The sequence below is a fragment of the Macrotis lagotis genome, chromosome 1 (assembly GCF_037893015.1).
Source record: "Macrotis lagotis isolate mMagLag1 chromosome 1, bilby.v1.9.chrom.fasta, whole genome shotgun sequence".
Taxonomy (NCBI): Eukaryota; Metazoa; Chordata; class Mammalia; order Peramelemorphia; family Peramelidae; genus Macrotis; species Macrotis lagotis.
In genome coordinates this window covers 378,431,194-378,455,549 of record NC_133658.1, presented here as the reverse complement: position 1 = coordinate 378,455,549, position 24,356 = coordinate 378,431,194, and the positions used below count along the sequence as shown (strand labels likewise).

Below are 24,356 nucleotides of genomic sequence, written 5' to 3'. Positions count from 1 at the left end.
TGGGGTGGGGTAGGATAGGAGTAGAGTAAAATGTCACTTACAGATTTTATGTGAATCTTTAAGATGTTCCCTTAGGTTTTAAACTCTTAAAACAGCTTTGAAATGAAAATATTTTGCAAACTTTAAGGCCCTAGATAAGAATGAAGCATTAATCACAATTTATTCATCATATTTTCCAAGTGGCATGGGGGTAATTTCATCCAAGTTATTTATTAAACAATTAGCTCTAGATTAATATACATTAGTATATAACAGAGATAGAGGATGTGTGATGTAATAGATAAAGGACAGATTAAATCAAAAGGAGGGAATAAAAAAATGAAGTCCTGATTGACATATACATATACCTACTCATACATACATATCACATAGTGCACATACCCAAAAATAGACTCATAGACACAAACATAAACACATATATATGCATGTACTTGTGATACATTATGTGTATATGTGTTTATATTTATGTTTGTATGTGTATTGGCTCTCTGACTCCAGGTGAGTCATTTAATCTCTTACTATCCCCAAGCAATGGTGAAGACCAGAACTTACAGTATGAATTGGTTTCATTCTGACTATGAATACCCCACACCAATGAAGTCACATATCTTCACACATGTACATGTACACACACACACACACACACACACACATATATATATATGTATATATATACATATATATATATATATATATGCATCCATATATGTGGGGAGCAAACAGGATCTGAAGTCAGAGAATTTGGGTTCTAATCCTGAATTTACTCTCTGTTACCTAATGAAACTTGGATAATGCATATAACATTTCTAGACCTCAGTTTATTCACCTTACAAAAATCTCACACAAAAATTTAGAAATGAGTTAAAGTACATAACAAGGTGCATAAACTTTGAAGCACTATATATATATATATATATATATATATACACTAGCAAATTTTACATGTTAATATTACTTTACATGCATTCAAAAAAGACAAATGGAAAAACTTAGTACAAAAATTCTTCTGAATTTAAGAAACAGAAACATACCTCTATCACTTTTACCTTAGAAAAGTAATAAAATCCAAAATGGAACTTTTTCAACACATACATATTAATATGAAATATTATCAAATAAATTTCTATTGATATCAGCATACACTAAGATAAAGTTAATAAAGTATGAAACCAGGTTTAATTGTAGGCATAAAATTTTTTGATTAATATATTTAATCTCAAAATAACCTTGGCAATATTTTGGAATAGTAATTAAATATTTCAAAAAGACTACTCACGAAACAAGTTGTAAACTGTCATTGAATTTTATACTGTACTTGTAATGATGTTGTACACTAATAGATTAATAAGCAATCTGGAACACAACCTGTTTTGTACTTGATTTTTTTTAGGTTTTTGCAAGGCAAATGGGGTTAAGTAGCTTGCCCAAAGCCACACAGCTAGGTAATTATTAAGTGTCTGAGGCTGGATTTGAGCTCAGGTCCTCCCGGCTCCAGGGCCTGTGCTCTATCCATTATACCACCTAGCTGCTCCCTTATACTTGGTTCTTAATCCATTCTGAGTTTAATAGAAACTCAAGGCATATGGGCCAGGGTGCTAATCCAGTGAGAGCCACTTGAAAAAGTAGCTGAGGTCTGACAAAATGTTGACATTATATACTATACATTTTGTATATATATACATATATGTATATATGTGAAGATTAAAGACAGAGGTGCATTGTATCAGGATAGATGTACATTGGCTAGATCCTGATGCTCTGGATAGAATGGATGGATAGAAAGAAAGATGACCTGGTTTCCTGACTGATCTGAAACAGAGCTTCCTTCAACCTTTAATCTTAGTAGTTTTGTACCAGGCTGAGTCCTCCAGTCAAATGTATTTGTTCCTTCAGGATGAAGGGGCATATTTCTGAATATCAGAGGTGGAAAAGTGGCAGTTGTCTGTGGTGAAGGGAATGAAATAGACCCTACAGATGACAAGAAAAGACATCTTCCCTGTCTAGGCCTGGTATCCCTATGAATGCATTGATATTTCTCTATTTCTCCAGCGCTTTATGATTTGCAAAGAACTTTACTCACAAAAAATACAGTTTATGCATTCATTAGTCAGAGATAATTTGTATATGAGAGTTTACATGTAGTCAATTAAAATTTGTAAAAATGAGGAATTGGGACTATACAGTCTTGGAAGGTGCTTCCAATACTAAGTCTATGAATCTATTATCTTTCCTCTATTAAAAATTCCTCTTTAAAATAAAAATGCTAAGATGAGAAATTATTAAGTTTCTCTTTCCTCTTGCATCATTTGATAAAATTTCTTATTTGTAAATTACTAAAATATCATTTTCTCATATTAAGGATTATAATTAAGTTCTTAAAAGACTAAAATTGATTAGTATGAAAACACATTAATCATGAAATCACACCTTTGTTGTTTACTTACATTACTATTTTAGATCCACTTCTATTAAATTGCATTATCTTTAAAAGTAATCAAACCCAGAAAATTTTAGAGAATAAATTTCAGCAAGACACTCATTGAGTCATAGACCATTGATCCAGCATTCTCCTTAGGTATGGCATCACCTAAAGATACAAGTGGTAAAACCAAACCAATTGGTGTCTGAGGGCCTGAGTATAACTCTTAACTTTATCACTTAGATAATGAAGTGCCTTCTTTTATCAGCTGTTGTGAATATCGAACAAGGTAATGCATTGGAAAGCAATATATAACCAGGAAGTGCCATATAGACATAAGGTCTTTTAGTTGTTATTCTTGTTATCACATTTATGGATGCTACAAGTTCTTAGCAGTGTCTCTAAGAACAGCACACACTCAGTAAGTGCCTTGGGATGATCTGAGATTATTTCTTATCCTTACTGACTTTTCTAAAAGTGATTTGCTGATGTGCCTTTTCATTAAGAAAGCCTATATAGGGGTTAGATGGTGCAGTGAATAAGCACTCACCCCGGAGTCAAGAGGATGTGAGTTCAAATGTACCCTCAGATACTTGATTCGTATTAACTGTGTGACCTTGAGCAAGTCACTTAACCCTATTGCCCCACAAAAGCAAAAGCCCAAACAAGAGAGAGAGAGAGAGAGAGAGAGAGAGAGAGAGAGAGAGAGAGAGAGCACCTATAAAGAGAATAGTAGAAATGACTGGTATTTAAATATATATATTTTTTTAGGTTTACAAAGCACTTTACAAATTCTATCTCAGTTTATCCTCAGTTTATCCTAACTCTGGGAGTTAGGTGCTATTATTAGCTACATTTTACAGATGAGGAAAACTAAGGAAAGAAGTCTAGTGACTTGCCCAGGGTTTCTTAACCAATAAGTATCTGACCTCTTATCTTCCTGAATCCAGGTCCAGATTATCCATATTGTATATTGAATGCCTTTATAGGATCATAGTATGATATAAGGAAAAGATCTGAGACTTAAACTACATAAACTTATAGCAGTTAAGCTCCAATATGACAATAATAAACAAAATAAACATAAGATGCCAAAAGTGGATAAATCCTAAGAATAATTAATATTCAAAGTAATCTAAATAAAGGTTACAGATAAGTGCCTCAGTCAATCAGACAATAAAAATTCCTTAAGTACCTAATATATATGAGGTATTGTGCTAATTACAAAACAGTCCCTACTCTCAGGAAGTTCACAGTTTTAGAAGGGATATGAAAATAACTGCAAATAATAATTAATAGTATTCCAATCAACTTTTCAAAAAGACAATAGAACATAGAATAGCCAGAGTGATGACTTTTGGGTCTTGAAACCAGAATTATCATGCTATTAAAACTCAGCATACTCAATAAAGGTAATAGATGGATATACTAGAAGCAAACATCTTTGTAAAATTTAAGTATAAATAAGCAATCCTCTGAACCTAAAAAAGAAAATATTCAAAGTAATCTAAATAAAGGTTACAGATAAGTGCCTCAGTCAATCAGACAATAAAAATTCCTTAAGTACCTAATGTATATGAGGTATTGTGCTAATTACAAAACAGTCCCTACTCTCAGGAAGTTCACAGTTTTAGAAGGGATATGAAAATAACTGCAAATAATAAGCTAGATCCAAGATACATTAGAAATAACCAACAAAAAAGAAAGTACTATAATTAAGAGCAATTCTGAAAGTTTCCTGTAGAAGAATGGATTTTAACTGAGACTTGAAAGAAGCCAGTGCCTGGAGGACAAAAAAGATGCCTAGAAATGGGAAATTTAAATGTTTTGTTTGAGCAACAGCAAAGAAACCAGTATCATTGGGTCCACTGAATTGAAATGAACCTTGTTAAGGTTTTCTTATATCTATTTGTTTTTTTATTATTTAACCCTACCGGTAAATAGGGAGTCATTGGAGTAGGTAGAGTAGGTAGAGACATGATTAGACCTTTAGGAAAATCACTTTGACAGTTGAATGAAGAGTGGATTGGAGTTTCAAAAAATTACAGAAAGCAACATGGTATAGTGCAATTAGTATGATACTTAGAGTCCAAGGATCTAAGTAAGAATCCAGATTAACACTTAATATAACCTCAGGCAGGTCATTTAACCTCTCTGTTTTCCTCTTCTCTAAAATGTAGAGTTGAATTTGGTGAACTCTAATGTCTTTTCCAGCCTAGATAAATGATATCCATTATATGATATATAATATTCTATGATCCTGAAATGTTCCATGAGTATTAACAGAAAGGAGATAACCCCAAATCAAAGATTCTGTACTTAATAACCAAAAAAAAAAAAAAAGCATTATTCTCAGTTATACTGGACTTCTTCCAAAAATACCATAACTCCCCACCCCAGGAGAAATCTCTACCCTGACTGACTCCAATGCCCAGATTAACATTTCAGAAAAGTCATAAATAAACCACTCTCACTTTATTACCTGCTTAACTCACTGAGATTTTCCAACAGGAATACAAACCTCTTGTTTATACTTGGATCTCCAGATTTAGAAAAATGTCTGGAATAATATTAAGAACTAGGGGCAGCTAGGTGGCACAGTGGAGAGAGCACAGGCCCTTGATAAATATTCTATCTCTCTAAATAATTAATATAAGGCAAAGAAAGTTATTTTTAGTATGATTTGGTTAATTTTGAATGGATAATAAAAAAATTAAAAGCATTGTAAACTTTTTTAGATAGCATCAGAAAAAAACCCTAACTTAGCAAGTCTAACACTAATTACGAATAAGTTACAATTTTCTCAAAAAAATTAGCAGTCACAGAATGCTTTGCTGCATACAATGCGTGTTTATTACAGAAACATGTTAATTCCAGAAACCTCTAAATAAAGTCAGAATTAAAGAGTACAAATTTGACTCTACTATATACTGGAATCATCAAAGCAAGAATGTTACTCCTTAGGAGGACAAAAAAGCTGAACCTAAACTAAAAAGCATTAAATAAAATGCCAAAGAACATTGTATGATACCAAAAGATTTCACATAAGTAAAAGTTTATCACTCTTCAATATGTATGATATGAATGAATACACAAAATAATTTTACAGCAAAATTCATAACAAAAACCTTATAAAATTATGAGAAAAATGAAGTAAAATAGGAATAGAGAGATATACTTTACATGCCATTATAAATGTGTGATAAATCCATCAAAAGATATATAAGAAATTATAAAGCTAAATAGGTCATTAAACAAACTAAATGTATAATAATTTGAGGAAAAATTAAGGAATTTACTTTTTCCCCCATTTATGGAACAATTACAACCAAGTTTGAAAAGAACATTATCTGTTTCAAAACATAAGACAGTAGGTTACCCAACTCACTACCTTCTACTAAATGAAGCTTTTCCTGATTCCCTCAAATTTTAGTGCCCCCTTCCCTAATCTACATTGTATTTATTCATACACTTAAATATATGTACAAGCTATGTCCCATTGTAGTAAGGATTCTTTATATGGTGTCCATGGATAACTTGGGGGGGGGGGAATCTTTGTTTTAATATAATTGGTTTCCTTTATGATCCTGGCAATTTTATTTTATGCATATAGCAACATTATTCTGAGAAGGATCCATAGGTTTCCCTAGGACACCAAAAGAGTCTATAACATAAAAAAACTATGACAATAAGAACACCAAATCTTTTGAATGTAACACTCTTGTGAGCTGGAATTTTTCATTTTTCTTTTTATCTCCTCAACACCTAGCACACACCTTCCTGATACATAGTAGGTGTTTGATAAATGCTTAATTAATAAACTAAATGAAGCTGAGAAATTTAAGTACATATAATTATCATGAATAAATATTGATTGAAAATACTAAATAACCCAACCACAAATAGAATAAAATTGTGTATTAAAAATCTATCATGATGAAGTATGATTTATGAATAGAATGCAAGGATCATTTAATACCTGAAAGCAATCGATTCCAATGGAAGAGTAATTATACATCTCATCAGTTTTTCCCCAGATCTTATTAACAATCTACATGGGCTTGTTTACAGGACAGAGAAACCATGACTAGATGAATTCAGTGGACAGTAGACTCAGTGTGACTTAACATTGTGCCATAAGATTAACATTTAAAGCTGCCATCTTGTGCTACGTAAGAGACTCAGTATCAAGAAAGAATGAAGTCATGATCCATTTATTCTCTCCTCTGGTCAGATCACATCAATCAATTAATAAATATTTATTAATCACCTACTAGTGCCAAATACTGTGCTAAGAACTGAAGATACAAATGAGGCAAAAGACAAGACAGTGTATTCAAGAAGCTTATAATCTAATGGGGTAGACAACTTGTAAACAAATATATACAAGGTAAATATATATATATATATATATATATATATATAATAAATTAAAAATAGAAAATACTAGAGGGAAAGAACTAGAATTTAAAGGGGTTAAAGACGGTTCCCTATAAAAAGTAAGATTTTATTTTGGACTGGAAACCAAGGAGGTCAGTAGTCTGGAGTGGAGGAAGGAGTGGTCCTGACACAGGAAAGGGTGCCTTGTTTGTGGAACAGTCACAAGGTCATTGTTGCTGGATCAAAAAGTACATGTCAAAGAATAAGGTGTAAGAAGACTGGGAAAGTAGGAGGTGGCCAGATTATGAAGGACTTTGAATGCCAAGCAGAGCACTTTGATTCTAATCCTGGAGTCAATTATAGGGAAACATTGGTGTTTACTAAGAAGTTAAAGGGGGCTAGGATAACATGATGGGAAAATAACTAGTGACTGAATTGAAGATGGTTTGGAGTGGGGAGGAACCTGAAAAGGCCAGGAGGCTATTGTCAGAATTATTTAGTTCAGTCCTCAGCACTGCAATTTAGAAAGGACACTGACAAGGTGGAATGTGTCCAGAGAAGATGCTTTAGGGCAGTAAAGAGACAAGAGACAATACATAAAATCACTGGTGGAAGGATGGAGATTTAGAGAGGTGGGGATTAGGAGGTTGTGACAAGCATGGTGGCTTCCTTCAAATATTTGACCAGCTGGCACACAGCAGAAGGATTAATTTTACTCAGCTTCTTCCAAGAAGGGAGAGATAAAAACAATGTGTGGAAATTACTAAAAGGCAGATGTAGACTCAATGTAAGGGAAATTTCCCTTAAAAATAGAGCTGTCCAAAAGGCTCAAAATGGCATGAATTTCCTCTAAATTCCAAGTTTTCACATAGAGGCGCAACATGTCTTCTTTCTGTAAATAGTATAGAAAAGACTCTTGGTTAGTTTTGAATCCAACTAGTATCTTCAAACATTACTTCTAACATTACAATTCTATGTTTAATTAAACTCATAAATAAGGGGGAGGAAGAATATATGATCAAATAATTAGATAAATTATAGCACACACATTTTGGGTTTTTTTGTGGGTTTTTTTAGGTTTTTTTGTAAGGCAAACGGGGTTAAGTGGCTTGCCCAAGGCCACACAGCTAGATAATTATTGTCTGAGACCGGATTTGAACCCAGGTACTCCTGACTCCAGAGCTGGTGCTCTATCCACTATGCCACCCAGCTGCCCCTAGCACACACATTTTAAAAAATATTCTTAAAAAGAATAGATTCATTTTCCATAGTATGAATTGAAATGTTAAAAAAAATAATGTTAAAAACATAAGTTATAGAGATATACTAGAAGCTTTCTCATAAAAATGGAAGAAGGGAACAATTATGTCTTCTCTCATCATTCCTATTTTAAATAATTTTGAAATATTATCAACAACAGTTAGCCTAAATAGTAAATCAAAAGAATGAGGATGGTTAGAAGGAAACTCCATGAAAATAAAAATTGTTTCAGAAAGAACCAGAACAAAAGAGAAAAAATAAGAAAAAACAAACTAAATTTTAAAAAGTGAAAATATTATACTTTGGTCTGTATTCAGACTCTATAGTTCTTTCTCTGGATGTCATTCTTAGAGCCTATCACAGTCCCTGGAACATTGCATATGATTAATTAAAGTTTTTGATTAATTAATTTAAATATCACAATTACTGAAAATCCAAAATAATTGGATTTTAATAAGTAATAAACGAGTTTATAAAATACTACAATATAAGATAAATCTGCAAAAATAATCTAGATTTCTCTCATTGAGCCAAGCATCACATATAAACTTTAGTATAAAAATTAAATTATCAAATATTTGGAATTGACTTTGTCAGATATGTAGATTTAAAAGCAGCAGTTCTAGAACTATTTATGACAAAAAGCAAGGAAGAATTGAATAAATGGAGAGATAGCCTACTCATCAGCATATTTTCTAAAATGTAAATGCTTCCAAAACTAACTTTGATTTGATACAATACTAATAAAAATGCCAACTGATTATTAACAAGTTAAATTATAACATGATTTATATTGATGGGCAATAATGCCATTAACTATGAAAATGAAAACAGAGAATGTCAGATCTCAAAAGGTACTATTAATCAATAAGTATCTAAAAACAAACAAACCTTTAGGTGTTGGGAAAAGAATAGAGAAAGACTAAAGCAGAATCCAAATTACATAAAAGGTTTTGTGTTTGACAAACCCACATGTAAGAGTGATGACTATGATTAAGAATCAATAAGAATTTGGGGAGGAATCCTTGAAAATAAGGATTCTTATGTTATGCCATATACCACAGTAAATTTTAACTGGATAAGAAACCTAAATATCAAAAATTCTTTTACAATGGGTTTAGAAGAAGCCAAGATATACTTTGCTAAGGAGAAAAGGGTGTGTTTTATCAACTAAAAAATCATTGGAAACAGAATCAATGGGATTGATTTTTATGGATAAAAGGACTTTGTATGATAAAAAGTAATAGCTCTAAAATTAGAAAAGAAACCAATTGGGAAAATATTTGCAGTAAATATATCAGATAAAGGTCTGTTATCTAGAATCTGTAAGTAACTGATGTATACCAGTAAGACTTATAATATCCAGTCCCCAATGGAGCAATATTCAATAGAGAGGCATAGAAATTTATGACAGAGGAAATAAGAATTATCAATAGTCACAAGAAAATTTGCTTAAACTCCATAATAATCAGAGAAATTTATCAAGACAAACTAATGATGCCACTCTATATCTACTACAATGGCAAGAATAGCAAAATGAAAGCTATAAAAATCCAGTGTGAATAGACCTTTGAAAAAAATAGATACCATTATATATTTTAGTTAGAATTGGATAATTGGATAACTGGTAAACAATGAATAAAGTGTCTAGCCTGTAATCAGGAAGACTTGATTTTAAATTTGCCTCAGACATTTACTAGTTGGGTGGCCCTAGACAAGTCATTTAACCCTGTTTTTTTTTCAGTTTCCTCATCTGTTAATGAGCTGGACAAGGAAATGACAAATTTCAATATCTTTGCCAAGAAAATCCCAAATGGGGTTATGAAGAATAGGACATGACTATGGAACAACCACAGTGAACCTTTTTTAAGACTAGAATGGTAATAATGAACCTCAAAGCTGATCAATCATTTCAATCCAGTGATGCTACTACTAGTACTTCATTCCCCAAACATCATAAAAAGGTATCTAACAGTACAAAATTTTGATTATGGTTTTTATTAGGTTGGATTTACACTTGGTCAAGTTTCACCAAGGTATTTCCATTGCACATTCCATTCAATTCCACATTCCATTGTCCCATCCTTTTTGGAAGCCAACTCCTTTGGGCCTCTCTTCCTAAGGGAGAACTGTGAGAGGTGCTTTATATATGTACCAGTCCCCATCACCCATAACTCTTAAATATAAAGCCAATTATCTCATGTGGTTCATCAAAAAACTCAAAAGAAAATTCCAATATTGAAGTTCCAAAAATGTTTTCAGTTGTGCTAAAATTGTTAGAATAAATGTATAATTTTTCAAGATGATGTGTTTGAAAGACTATGATTATCAGATTTGTGACTCATTGATGATATCCTCCCCTCCTCTTCTTTTTTAAAATTTATTTTTTCTAATTACATGTAAAGATAATTTTTAACATTGATTTTTGTTAATATTTTGCATGTCACAGTTTCCTCCTTCTTTCCCAAGACACTGCAGAACTGATTTATGACAATTAAAAATAGGAAAAAAATTTTGCTTGTGTCTCATTTTATTTTTTGTACTTACTGTTGAATATATCCTACATGTCTATATAATATAATTGTATCCAACATCTAGTTAATAGCATATAGCTTATCCTAGATATTCCTTCTCCATTTCCATTACACTTTAGAAAACTCCCTTCCATTGACCAATGCCTACCCCCAGCCTCTGAGATCCTATTGTAAATTGACATGCACTTAGACAATGAAAGATGAATTTTTTGTTAGATTAAGTAAGATATAATTAGGTAATTAGTTTCAATATTTTTAATAAACATGCCTTTGGTCTCCTTCATTAGTATAGTTTATAAAAAGCAAACTGCAATTTTGATTCTTTATTCTTTATTAAATTTCTATTTTTCTTCCATTTTCATGATATATTTTCACTCAAATTAAGCATTCTACTTAGAAACACTATACCATTTTCCAAACCAAACTCAAAGTAAACCTGTTGGAAAATACTGACCATATGTGTTTAAAAGGAATTATTTATAGCAGCAATTTTTAAAAGAAATAAACTGTAAGGCAATTTACCAATATTAGTCAAATTATGACTGCTCTCCCCCATTTATTCTTCAATATTTTGAAAGATAGGTGATTTTACTAAGATGAATACTCCCTCTAATAAAGTAAATTGTCATTCCTTCAAGATGAGTTTCAAAGACCAAAATAATTCATAACTTGTTAGTTACTCTTATAATTCTATACTCTTATAGTCCTCCTCAGACACTGTCTATTGGCAAGCCCACACCTTAAAAGTCTTCTCAACTTGGGGATACCTGCCTTAATTTCTGTTTCCTTGGAATACTCTTGAGAATTCAGGCTCACCTTCAAAATGAAATGGAGTATCAGTGGTTTATTTTAATAGAGTTTTTCCATTCATGAAACTTAATAGGAATTTTGAGTTTTGTGGAGCCCTTTATAATTCTTCAGTTTTTTTCTTTAATTATATGACTCTAGCTAGTGATCTTTAACTCTATGATTATTTGAGAGAATCACCAACCTTAAAAACTAATAAAGTAAGTAATTTTACTTAAGGAACAGACTTATCAGTAAGGAAGGGTTATCTCTAAGGTTCTTTACAGTCCTAAGTCCTATCATCATAAGATCTATTCCAACTCCAAAATACTGAGATTCCATCATGTGAATGAATGAACAAAAAAAAAGCCTTATTAAGCACTTATACACCAAGATTCATTGCATGAATAAAAAAGGGAAAATATTGTAACATGAGCAAATTTTCTGGTAAGGGATCCTATCTTAAGGTTCATTTCCCCTTCATTTCTATAAGTATCTATTTCCCCCTCTTCCTACTTAACTCCATAAATATGAGTTTGCAAATCCCAGCTGTGAGGATATAGGAACAATATCCTAATTATCCAAGTGTTACTGACTTGGACTTGCTCAATTTGGTGGTACAGGACTGAGGTGTTAAGTATTACTTTCTCTGAGCTCAAAATGTTTTATTACATACAGAAATTTGCAAGTGCATAAAAGGTCATACTGAATGATGCTCTTTGAAATTTCATTGTATATGTTGAGTATGTGATGATAAGATTTCTAAATCTATGGAGTAGCTTTCTAAGTAGAAGGAACATTTTTTACAGTGCAACATTTTCCCCATCAATCTTACACTTTGACTGAGCAATGAATTACAAGATTATAGGTCTCAGGATATGGATGCATGGTTGAACAGAATTTGATATCAGATGTTTTATAGAAGTGGTGATATGCCAGTCTAATTAGACATAATCTGAAGCACAACTCCTTCCCTCCAGGAAAATAGAGTAAAGACTGATAAAAGGTTTAGGTCTCTTGTTTTGCTTTGCTAGTTTTAAATTGCAGGCAATTTTTAATATATTTTATTGCACAATATGGTACCTAATGCTAGAAGTCTTTAACATATTCACAAATCCACTGAATATTTTTGTATCAATTGTAGTTTTCCTTCTACTGGGGAAACAATAGTTTTATGAGCTTCTCTCCTTGGAAAGGATAAACTAAGCAATGTGTTTTTTGTTTTCCCTCTTTCCTAGTACAATTTAAGTTGAGGAACTTTTTTATATTCTAAAAGGCTTAACTTTTAAAAGTAGAAAAGACAGTTGAATTATGGTTTATGGATTTTTTGTAGTGTTTAATTTAATGGTGAAAATCTGTCTTCTGATTTCATGGAACATCTGTCTTTTTATCCCAGTAAGTCAATTCATTAAGTTTGAAAAGAGTTACTTAAAATAGCATTTAAAATATTAGCATATTCATTGGCACATAAATGTTTAATAATTATATTTTATATTTCCTCAATTCATAATGACTAGTATTATGGTGGTAGATAAGTCAGATATTCTCAAGAGGTTTTATTAATTCAAGAAAATACAACCAGTCTCATAATTTAGCACCGTGTTTTAAAGTCACAAAGAGGATCTATATCCATGGATTCAAGAAATCCATTATAATGTTAATAAAATTGTGATTTCTTTTCACACCCCTCCAGTAGAATTTTGCAGTATTCTTTGCCTACTTCTCCTAAAAGGTGTGGATTTTGCCCAGGTGAGGAGATCCATAGACTGAATCAGATCAATCCCAGGAATATTTGCTCAGAAACAGTTTGAAGCTCTACGTTCTCTCCTATATCAACTATAAAATTGAAATGTAGAACAAATAGAGGTATTTTTTTCCTGTGGTTATTGCCTAAAGTCTTTTAATTCTATCTTGATATCTTCCAGAATATAGGTCAAGGGTTTCTAACTCTTTCCCTTCCTGAAAGAATTTAGCTGTCAGTAAAACTTTTCCTACTCCTTTTTAAATGAGAGATATGAAAGGAAATAAATTCTATAACTTATAATGCATATGCACATAAAAACAAAAAAATAAATTAAAATTTTATAAAGAAAACTTACTTCTGTATACAATCACATTTTGGTATTATAAAATTGTTGAATGTTTATAAGAACACAGATAAATAAATTAGTACAACCATGGATTCTGTTTTGTGTCAACCTCAGTTTTATTCTTGGTATAGTTTCTGTTTTAGATTTTAATGAGAACTGGAATGAGACTACTGATTCACAAAAATAAGTTGTTTTAAACTGAATTAAAAATCTTATGAGTATATTTAGTAAAAATGTGATATGCTTCTCCAATAGTATATCAAAAAAAATTTTAACTTAATTGATTGGAAATCAGTTTGGAGTTTCTGGTTATTGCAGAGATCAATTAGCTGATCTTTCACTAGGTCATTGTCACAGATTTTTTTTCTTGCTCATTTAAAAGAAAAGATTTCCATATCCAAATCTCATTCATTTGATTTTGTTTAGCAGTAATTATTCCTTCAACTGCCTCTTTAAAAATTTCCAGGTACAGAATAACTCTCTCTCTCTCTCTCTCTCTCTCTCTCTCTCTCTCTCTCTCTCTCTATCTATCTATCTATCTATCTCTATCTCGCCTTGCCCTGTCGCCTCAACAACCTTTATTTAAGTCCATAATATTTACAGAAATATTTCATGTACCATCTTGACAAGCTTCTCATAGCCCTGGGCTCTGCAAAGCCCAGATTGTGAATCTCTTTGCTAATTACATAGGTACAGGATAACTAATTTGGTCATTCTTAATAGCACATGTATATGAAAATTTCTAATTGAGAGCTGAATGAGAGGAAGAAGAGAGTAATTGTAGATTAAGGTTAGATCTTAAATGGTGGTTATTTGATACCCCCAAAGGAGTTAAGTAAAACAGTACATGGAACTCTGGAATTGTAGACAGAAAGACATGAGTTAGAGTTCTGCCTTAGATAGTAGCTAGCTGTGTGACATTGAGTAAGTCATTTAACCTTGCTCAACCTCAGTTCCTCATCTGAGGTTGAGAATAATAAAGTACAATTGCACTGAATTGCATGTGTAGAATCAAATGAGATAGCATATGTAAAATGCTATGCAAACTTTAAAAATTAATATATAAATACTATTTTTTGACTATTTTTCTGCAGTTCCTTGCACTTTTTTTGGGAAGAATTTGTCATGAATAAACAACTTTATAAAGAGAAAGATTAAGAATAATAATACAGGAGATAACAGTAATTATATTTAGCACTTATATAACACTTTAAGATTTGCAAAATGCTTTACAAATATTCTCATTTGATCCTCACATCCCTGGGAGATAGGTGTATATCATTAATATTATGATGACAATGGTGCTAAACGTTTTGCAGATAAGAAAATTGAGACAAACAGAAGTTAAGTGACTTGAACAGGACCACATGTAGCTAGTAAGTGGCCAAGGTCATATAGGAATGCAGATCTTCCTGAAGAGAAAAAAACTTATTTAATCAATTCAACATGTTTTTCTTTAGTACTTAATTTGCTGATAACCTAAGACAAAAAGAGATATAATCCAAATTCTTTAAGAGTTTATAATCTAGAGGACTCTACATAATGAAAAAGTAGGAAACTTATTAAAATATGTATTTTTTTAATTTGGAAGAAGAAATATTGTACATATAATTTGAGTTTAAGGACCCAGCTCTAGAGAAAATAGTTATTAGAAGCATATCTTTGCTTTAAAAAAAGATACCTTGAAGCTTTGATTCTCTGGACTTATAGGCCTAGTCACAACTTTAAATAAATCTTTATGATTTTTTTAAAAATCATCTTGAATTGGGATTAGGAAAATATTAATTTGAATTCTCCCCCCCAAAAGAAAACTTTTTTCCCCACAGAATTAAAGGATTGGAATGTTCCATGAAAAATTTATTGATGCATTTATCATTTTTCTAAATAAAATCATCCCAATAAGCAAGGAAAAATGCGTCTAGATTGAAAAAAATCTGATCCATCCAGTTCATTTTTGTTCTTCCAACTCACATCTCTCCTACCCCCCCAAAAGATTTGCAAATATAAGGTAGCATTGGGTCCCAGTTCATTCATTTTTAGAGCACTGATTAAAATATCCCTTCCCTCAAATTAAAAAGTCTACATTTTATGGGCTTGTGACCTACTCTCCCATCATATATGCTAGCTTGAGCTTGTCAGCTTCTGCCACTATCCTAATTTCTAAGCATATTAATCAGAACCCTGTAAGGTTGCCTGGAATGATTAAAAAAATAAATTGAAAAATTAAACAAAGTAAAAACCTACTTGTGTCTTACTTTAATCCCATGTTATTTACCTTATTGATTCTTCATCTTTAAAAATATCAAATATCTCATGTATGCAAGTATGTTTGATTTTTGTTAAACTCCCTTCACTTCGTCCCTCAAAATACCATATGGTACATATTTGTTAAAGCAAATTCAAATAATTTGGCCCAGTGAATATCTCTAGTTTGAGAACTTTTTGACACTTCTTGAAAATTAAGGAACCCTTAAAGTGCTGCAAACTTAAGGTTAACAATCTTTGGCTAAAGGCATAGTTGATAAAGTTTTATTTTCTTTAAAGAGAATCAGGGGGTGTTTTGCAAACATAAGCAGTGGTATTTGACCCTACTCATTTTGCATGGAACAACTTCCCTGTGGATATTCTGGGCTTCAGCCCAACTTGTTTCATTTGAATATAATCTTCTTGTGTAAAATGCAGTATGTGAATCTCTCCTAAGTAAATGGTTAATGGAGGATACCGAATGGCACTCTTTGGATGCCTGTTCCTCTTAATGATTTGTGACACCCCACTAATTTAAGCCCAAGTGACTTAGTTTTTCTTGTTGTGATATAGTCATTTTCAAAGGGGGAAGCAGCAAGTGTACTCAGAAAGTGTGAGTTTGACCAGGATTGAGTGTGATTTATGAAATGAGACCTAGGAGCTGGAATTGAGCAGATTGGCTGCAAGTGGCAGCTGTACTAGAGGAGTTGCTGCCAGGTATGGGTAGAGGAAATGGAGAAAAATGAACAGTAGGATAAAAATTCCTTTCCCAGTCCCTACTTATCAACATGAAACATCTGTTTCAGCTACACTGGCTCCCAGTGGCAGTCAGAATTATTGATATGGTGAAATTGCTGCTTATGTGCTACCCAATGACAATGGGTCTCCCTGAGCCGCATTGTAATAATTCATTATTGTACACGTGTGATCCAGTATGTGTTACATAGAGGAGGGGAGGAGTGCCAGGGTGATTGTGCAAACACTAAGAGGGATGGGGGGAGGAAAATATCTTTTGAACAATAAATTTCTGCCTGCTATTTTATTTTACTTTTGCTGAATACAAAAAATTCTACTGGTTGGAGAGCAGGCAATAAGCTGCTGTCTGTCTGCAATTGTTTTTAATATTCCCATTTAATGGGAATGCATAGCTTTTATTTAAACCCAATACAATGAATGCTCTTAAGATTCAGATCAGTATTTTAAAAATCTTGCTATCTCATATGTTATGTAAGCACATATAGCTATAAATAGGAAAACAAATATGCTTAGTTCAGCTTTTTGTTAGACAAAATTTGATTAGGGATGTGCAAAAGCTGATGCTGTCAGCCAACACATAACACTAGGGAGCAATACATAGAATGTTAGAATGAAAATTAAATGCATTTATTATAAAATAAACTGGTTTCACAAAAATATACAACCAAAGTCCATACTCGTGAATAAATAGTAACTAAAATACTTAGTTTCAATAATATCACTTTGGAGGGTGAGGTGTTAAACTTTTTCCCCTCTGTGAGTTCCCCCTACTGTTGAAGAATGAATAGAAATGGAATTATAACGCCAAGTTCTATTACTCGGGCTATTCTGAGCAGCAATATAATGCAAAAAAGAAAAAAAAAAAGCTGGCTCTAGATTTAGAGAAACTGGGTTCAAGTCTTGATGCCTTTGCCGTCACTGGTATTATCTTAGTCAAACAATTTGACTTCCCTTGGTCTCAATTTACTCATTTTTGGAATCAGGACCAGATAGCCCTTGATGTCTCTCCAGTTATATTTATGTTCCTGATTTTAAAAAAAAATTCAAAGGTAAAGGTAATAGAGTTATAAAGATGGGCAGGCATCCTATCTTTGACTTTTTGAGCAGATGAGGCATTTAGATTGTTCAAAAATGAATTTTTCTTCTGTTAGATCAACCACTTCTACGTTTCAGGATTAAAAAGAGATTTTTTAAAGATTTAATTCTGATAAAAATATTTGAATTGTTAGCCTATCTTGTCATTTTTATTAGAAATTCTAGGAGTAGTCAGTCATCAATGTATGTGGTATACCTAGAATGCCTGTACTTGATCTCATTCACAGTGTCCTCAATATTAGTTCTTGCAGCATGAGACGCAGTTTAATTTGCCAAAAGTATATTTGCAGATTAATAAGCAGACTCAGCAAACCACCTTAGTTAGCATCCTAGCTGTAAAATGGGTTAACATTGTTAACAATGACAAAATTGTAGGCAAGCTTTATAGTGGACAGGGATCTGAGGTTCTAAGGATGCTATCACTAATGGTCCTCACTAAATTCTGTATGGAGCTTTTCAGATTTATGCATCATCTCTGTTGTTGCAAATACATGTAAATATTTTGCCTATTACTATATGTTTTAGCTTACAAAATTACATATTAGCTAGGTGGCACAGGGGATAGATAGAGCACTCAACCAAGAATCAGGAAGATCTCAGCTTAAATCTAACCTCAGACACTTCCTAGTTTTGTAGCTCCAGATTAATCATTTAACCTTAGTCTGGCTCTGTTTCCTCAATAGCAAAATGTGAATATTGATAGCATCTACCTCCAAGGATTATTGTGAGTATCAAAAGATACTTACTCATGAATAAATAGAAACTAAAATTTTTAATTTCAATAATAAAGTGTTAAGTGTTTCGTGTAATGCCTATCCCATAGTAGAAACAATAAATGATTATTTCCTTCCTTCATATTCTAAAGAATATTGAAATGAACCTATGTTTGGGTCATTCAAATGAAAGGATGAGTGAATTGTCCTTGTACAATAACTTTTTCAAGTTTTTTCATGTTTTCACACACACACACATACACACACACACACACACACACACACACACACACACACACACACACACACACACCCCTCCAAATTCAGGTTCTCAGAAAGTAGCTGATCTTAATTTCTATTTTATTGAAACTATTGAGACCATCAGTAATGAACTTTCTCATCTTTCCTCTTCCACATCTCACAGCTATTCTGAAATTCAGCCTATTCTCTTTACCTTTCCTTCAAAAGTCTATTGTTTTCCAAGACTAAGTTAGTCTTCTACTTTGATTCCATCTTCTTATTTCTCTTTCTAAAACAAAGGTTTCCTATTTGTGCTTTGGATGATGTATGTTGAAGCCTGTGAACTCATCAGAATAATGTTTTTAAATGTATAAAATAAAATTCATAGTATTACCAAGGAACCCAATTACATATTGAAACAAAATTATAGAAATATTTTTTAAATAAATAAAAGACCACCAGGTTCAAAACCTTTGTTTTAGAGCTCAGACTAAATCCTTCTCCACTACCCAGTCACACATGCATCTCTTTCTTTTTTCTAATGGCCCTTTTCTCATTGTCTATAAACATACTCAAGTCTGTCCCATTATTAAAAAAAATAGATACTTTACCTTATGATACCATCCAGCTAGTTGGTACAATGTATAGTGCACCAACCCTGGAGTCAGAAGACCTGAGTTCAAATCCAACCTTAGAAACTTGACTCTTTCTTGTTCTGTGACTTTGGGCAAATCACATAACCCTGACAGCCTCACATCCAGTGCCATATCCAGTCATTTTGACACATATCTGCTCATTAGACCCAAATAACTCCAGAAGACAGAGTGAAGTAATGACTTAGCTCATAATTCCTTCAATCAAATACTGTTCACTTGCTTGTCATGGCATCATCTTCCTTATGTTTTATTCTTCTTCAAGAACAAAGGGTAAACATTATCATCACTATCTCCTTAGGCTATCATTTTATAGTTTTTCTCCCCATAAGGATTGGAAAGAGTAATCAATAGTCAATGCCTCTACTTCCTTAGAGACTTATCTCTTAGCAGTTGTTGGTTTAGATACTGAGGTCACAATTCTAGAAAAACTTCTCCCTCAAAGTTACTAATCACCTTTATAATGTGGCAATCCTGATGTGTGGCTGAAAGGGAAGCAAGATTCTCTAGCATCACTTCCCCCAACCCTTCTCCAAGGGAGACTGATTCCTACCAGGAGAGGAAACAGGAGGTTGGGGGCAGAGGCTGGCCACTGTTTTCTCCTTAGAGAGGGAGTGGCAGACTAGTTTTATCTATCTGCTCCCTTAAATACAAGTAGTCTGGAAGAGAGAGGAACAGTAATTGTTAGATTCACACTAATATCCCAATCTTTCTAAACAGGGAAAGAGGACCCCAAGTTATATCCAAGGTTTTAATGCCCCTCTCACATAATATCAGTTCCACAGTGAACACACATAGCAAATAACAAAGACACACATGTGTTGAAGTCAATAGCAAAAATCAGAGAAAGTATACCTAGAAGAATATGTACTAGACTATACAGATTGAAGGAACTCTCCCATTGGGAGCAAGATATATCAGTTCAACCAAAAGAGAGCATTCTAGATCTCACACACAGGAAAATTCCTCTGTTTTCAGCATAGGAAGTTAAACATAAGGACATGATACTACCAACTATTCTCATTCTGGTTTCTTCCCAGTCTCTTTCTTTTCCTTCAGTGATTTGAAGAGAAGTTGGCATTAAAGATCTTCTCTGTTGAAACTGGAAGTCAAAATAAAATATGTTTCTCTTGCCTCTCTTACTCTTGTCAATTCTTTCCCACCTATCACACAGATGAAGATCATTGACCTCTACCACTGAGAAGAGTCCTATATCAATGGACTTTGGAGCTCAGGTTACCTCTTTTAATTGCTAACTTTACAGCCTTTGCTTAATCATGCTTGACCTTCATGCAGTTTTTCAAACCAATAACTACTCCTTTCCTCTGATTTCTCATTTGTTCTCAGTTCCTGTGATCCTGAGCTCCGATCCTCTTCCTATCATTCTGATTCTCTCTACTAGACCTCCTTTTCTGGTTTCTCTCTATAGAGTCATTTCTACATGGATGATTCTCAAAGCTCTATTTTTGATATGTATTTATAGAAACCAATACAGAAGTCCAATGGAAAGCTGGGACTTGAGTCAAGGAAATTTGAATTCGAGTCTAGACTCAGACATTTCCTAGATCTATGACCCAATGCAAATCATGTAACCTCTGTCTTAGTTTTCAACTAGGGAAATCACACTAGCACCTGCCTCCCAAGGTTATGAGCATCCAATGAGATAATAATATCTGTGAACTATTTATCTTAGTAACTGGTATGTAGTAGGAACTTAATAAATGTTTATTCCCTTCTCTCTCCTTTCATCTAATCTCTCCTGATCTAAACTGTTTATCTGGATTTTGCCTTAAATAATTCTTCAAAAACTACTTCAAAAACTACTCAGAAATAGTAGTTTTCTTTTCTCCCTCTCCTTTCCTTCTTAAGAAATTCTAATGACAGCTTGAGGAAGAAGCATCCATGAAGTATCCATGAAGCCAAGAAGGTAGCTAATGGACATAATTCATGAATCCCAAATTCCTCTTTGGAAGAAGAATGATTTTTAATTCTCTAAGCAGCATGACTGCAGACACTATCCTTATAGCCAGAGAAAGATTTCCTAGGCAGCTTCAAGATGCCCATGTGTAATCCCAAATTTGAGAATTCCCATAGTCAGGGATAAGACCTTCTGAAGAAAAAAAAGGGTAGCACATGATTTTTGGAGAAAGAATAGTTTTCCCTGTAGCTCCTGAACAGTATCCCTCTTGGAAGGCAAAGCTAGTGAATTTGCGTTGTAGGTATAATCGGAACTGGATTTTGCTTTTTGAACAACTCCCAAAAAGTATGTTTGTGTCTTGAGAAGAATCTGGTTCACAGGATGAAAAATCTTGGAGAGATAATGTAGGACCTTGCTTTGTGGGAGGGCTAAGTCTCCTTCAGAGTGTAATAATGCTGCCTGAGTGTCAACATTAAGTTCACATCTCTTCCCAAGGTAAGTTAGAAAAGACTATTTGAATGCATTATGTTTCTGATTTTTTTGAAATGGATTTCTGTATCTGTTTATGGAATATTGTGAGACCTTTGCATCTTTTGCATTTTCAGAGATGAAATAAAGACTGCCTCCTTCCAATTTACTACTCTGAATGTGGTTACCTACAATCAGGAAAACTAAACACAAGTTATACTGTAAGCATGTTGGATTTTCTTGATATTACTCCAGGGGAGGGGAGCAATAAGTCAAAAAGCAACCATGAATCTTTGAGGGATCATCCAACTGGATTGAGTCCTGCCCATATGATTCTTGAGATTTGATAGGAGAGAGTATGAGTTATGCTAATCACCTGGGGTAGAGGAGAAAGATGATCTGTTAGGAAATACTTATGTAAAAGGTGACACCTGTCCTGAACCTTGAAAGAAATTAGAGATTTTAAGAATCAGAGGTGAGAAGACATTATATCTTGGGCATAAAGTTCGCTGGCTGTACTAAGGAATGGAGGAAGGAGGGAACAAAAGGCAGGCCAGGAGAGAGAGTGAGGACGTGAGAACTACTGTGAAATTTGGCTATAACTATAGGTTGGATCCAGAGAAAGCTTCAAATAAATGCCATATAAAAAAGTCTATATTTTACTGTAGAGGCAACAGACAACATTTAAGGGTCTTAAGCAGGTAGAGACATGGTCAGAACTGTACTATCGATTGAGAACCAATGAGAGAGACCTTAAACCAGGGAGGGAGCAATATGAGTGGATGTGAGAACTCAGTCCATCACCTTGCATACATAAAGTCCAAGAACAATATGTCCTACCTATAGACATTTGTGTCACCCTAGACAAGTCATTTAACCCCTCTGAGTTTGTTTCTGTAACTCAGGAGGGATAATAATGACTATAGTACCTATACTACAGGGATGTCACAAGGATCAGATAAGATTAATGTGTGCAAAACATTTGGTCACCAAAGTACTGCATAAATATTACTTATCATTATTTTTTTAATTGATTTATAAGAAAGCCTGCCAGATTTATCTACTTCTAGTTCTCCTCCCCTCTCACTTCTTCCCTTTTCCTTTAATTGGACCTATAGTGAGAGCTATCGAAGACTAAATGAAGCAAATAAGGGAAAGAAGTCTGCACATGGCATAAAAATATGTGTGACTGTCTCATCTGCTTATTTCATAACCACGAGCAGCCTGGGTCTTATTTTCTTCAAAGGTTAAATTCAGGAATTGGATAAGATCACCTCCCATTCAGCACTAATATTTTATGGACAAAGTAATCTGAGGGAAAGAATAGTAACTTTGACTATATTTTAATATCTATTCTTATATTGGAATACTTCATCAGAAAATGTGTTTCTAATCTGAATATATATTTTGAACCTTCTTTCCAATTTTGAGATTTAGTCTACATTAACTCAGTTTAGCTTTCATGATTTTCACTGTGCTAAATTAGATAGCTTACTGTGTGGTATGACTTATTAGTCAAAAACCAAGGATGTGTCTCTGTGGGATATTCCTATTAATATCATAACAGATTTCACTGTTCTTTTTTTCTATAAGTCTTAATATCTTTCATTAGGGTATGATTTTACAGAAAATGTATGTGGTTTTCTAAAATTCCTTCCCTCCCCCCCAAAAAAATTTCTCTGTTCTGTCTGCTAAGATTCCTGTTTGGGAATTTACTGCTTTAAAAAAAAGGACTCCTTCCATTTCTATAGAGAATATCAATAAAATAATAGATTATTAGTATAAAAACACCTGTTTTACCTCGCTGTGTATACTGACTTTTAATATTTTTGTTTCCCCAAGGGAACAAGATCATATGTCCCATTTGATATTTAAGTGAAGTCACCTTGACCCCAAGGATTCTCTGGACTCCCTCCATGGATAGGACATGAGATTACTCAGTGAGAACCCATGATGAACCTACTATACAGACTGCATGGTTTCAATTATAGCTTTCTATGACTAGACAGCATGGTGTCAGAAAGGAACGATTGAAATAATTCAAATGGTTCTTGTCTTCATGGTTCAGATACCTGAGTCTATTTTCTGGTCTTTATTTTATTATGATTATTATCAACCATTATATTACTAATGTTTATTTTAATTTTTGTTCTTTTCCAAGGTTCTGAAGCTTAGAATTATTTATTTAAGAATAACAAAGATTTTTTCATTTTAATTTTTGGTCTTTTAACATTCATTCATTTGTAAATTCATGTTACACAATTTTCTACTACCCTCCCTTCCCCAACATCTCTTGACAGTGAACAGTATGGTAAAAGTCTGATTTTTAAAAGTACATATGTATTTAACATATTTATATATTAGTCATTTTGTGTAAGAGGAATTAGGACTAAGGGGAAAGGAAACCATGAGATAGGAAGGAAAAACATAAATTTTAAAAAAAAGTGAAGATTCCATTGTTTGTTTTCTCCTCTGTATGTGGATGGCATTGTCCATAACAAGTTTCCCAGGGTTGTCCTTGATCTCTGAACTACTGAGAGGAACTACATCCATTTTAATTGATCAAATCACAATAATTTTGATAATATATACAATATTATCCTGGCTCTGCTTCCTTGTTCATGTAATTCTTTCCATGCTTCTCTAAAGTCCAACCAATCATGGTTTTTTTATAGACCAATAGTACTCCATAATATTCATACACCATAACTTGTTCAGCCACTCCTCAAATGATGGGCATCCCCACAATTATAATAGATATTTTAAAGAATGTTCTAGATTAGTGTAGCAGGGGCAAAGA

The 24,356-nt window shown here is 33.1% G+C and overlaps 1 long non-coding RNA gene across 1 annotated transcript in view; it reads left to right on the top strand.

The window, feature by feature from the left end:
* LOC141506055 (uncharacterized) overlaps positions 1-23,638 on the top strand; it is a 59,760-nt gene extending 36,122 nt beyond the window's left edge. The window contains exons 2-3 of the long non-coding RNA XR_012473760.1: positions 21,694-21,777; positions 23,399-23,638. This is a non-coding gene — a long non-coding RNA (uncharacterized LOC141506055). The remainder of the gene's footprint in view (positions 1-21,693; positions 21,778-23,398) is intronic.
* The last annotated feature ends 718 nt before the right edge of the window (positions 23,639-24,356 follow it).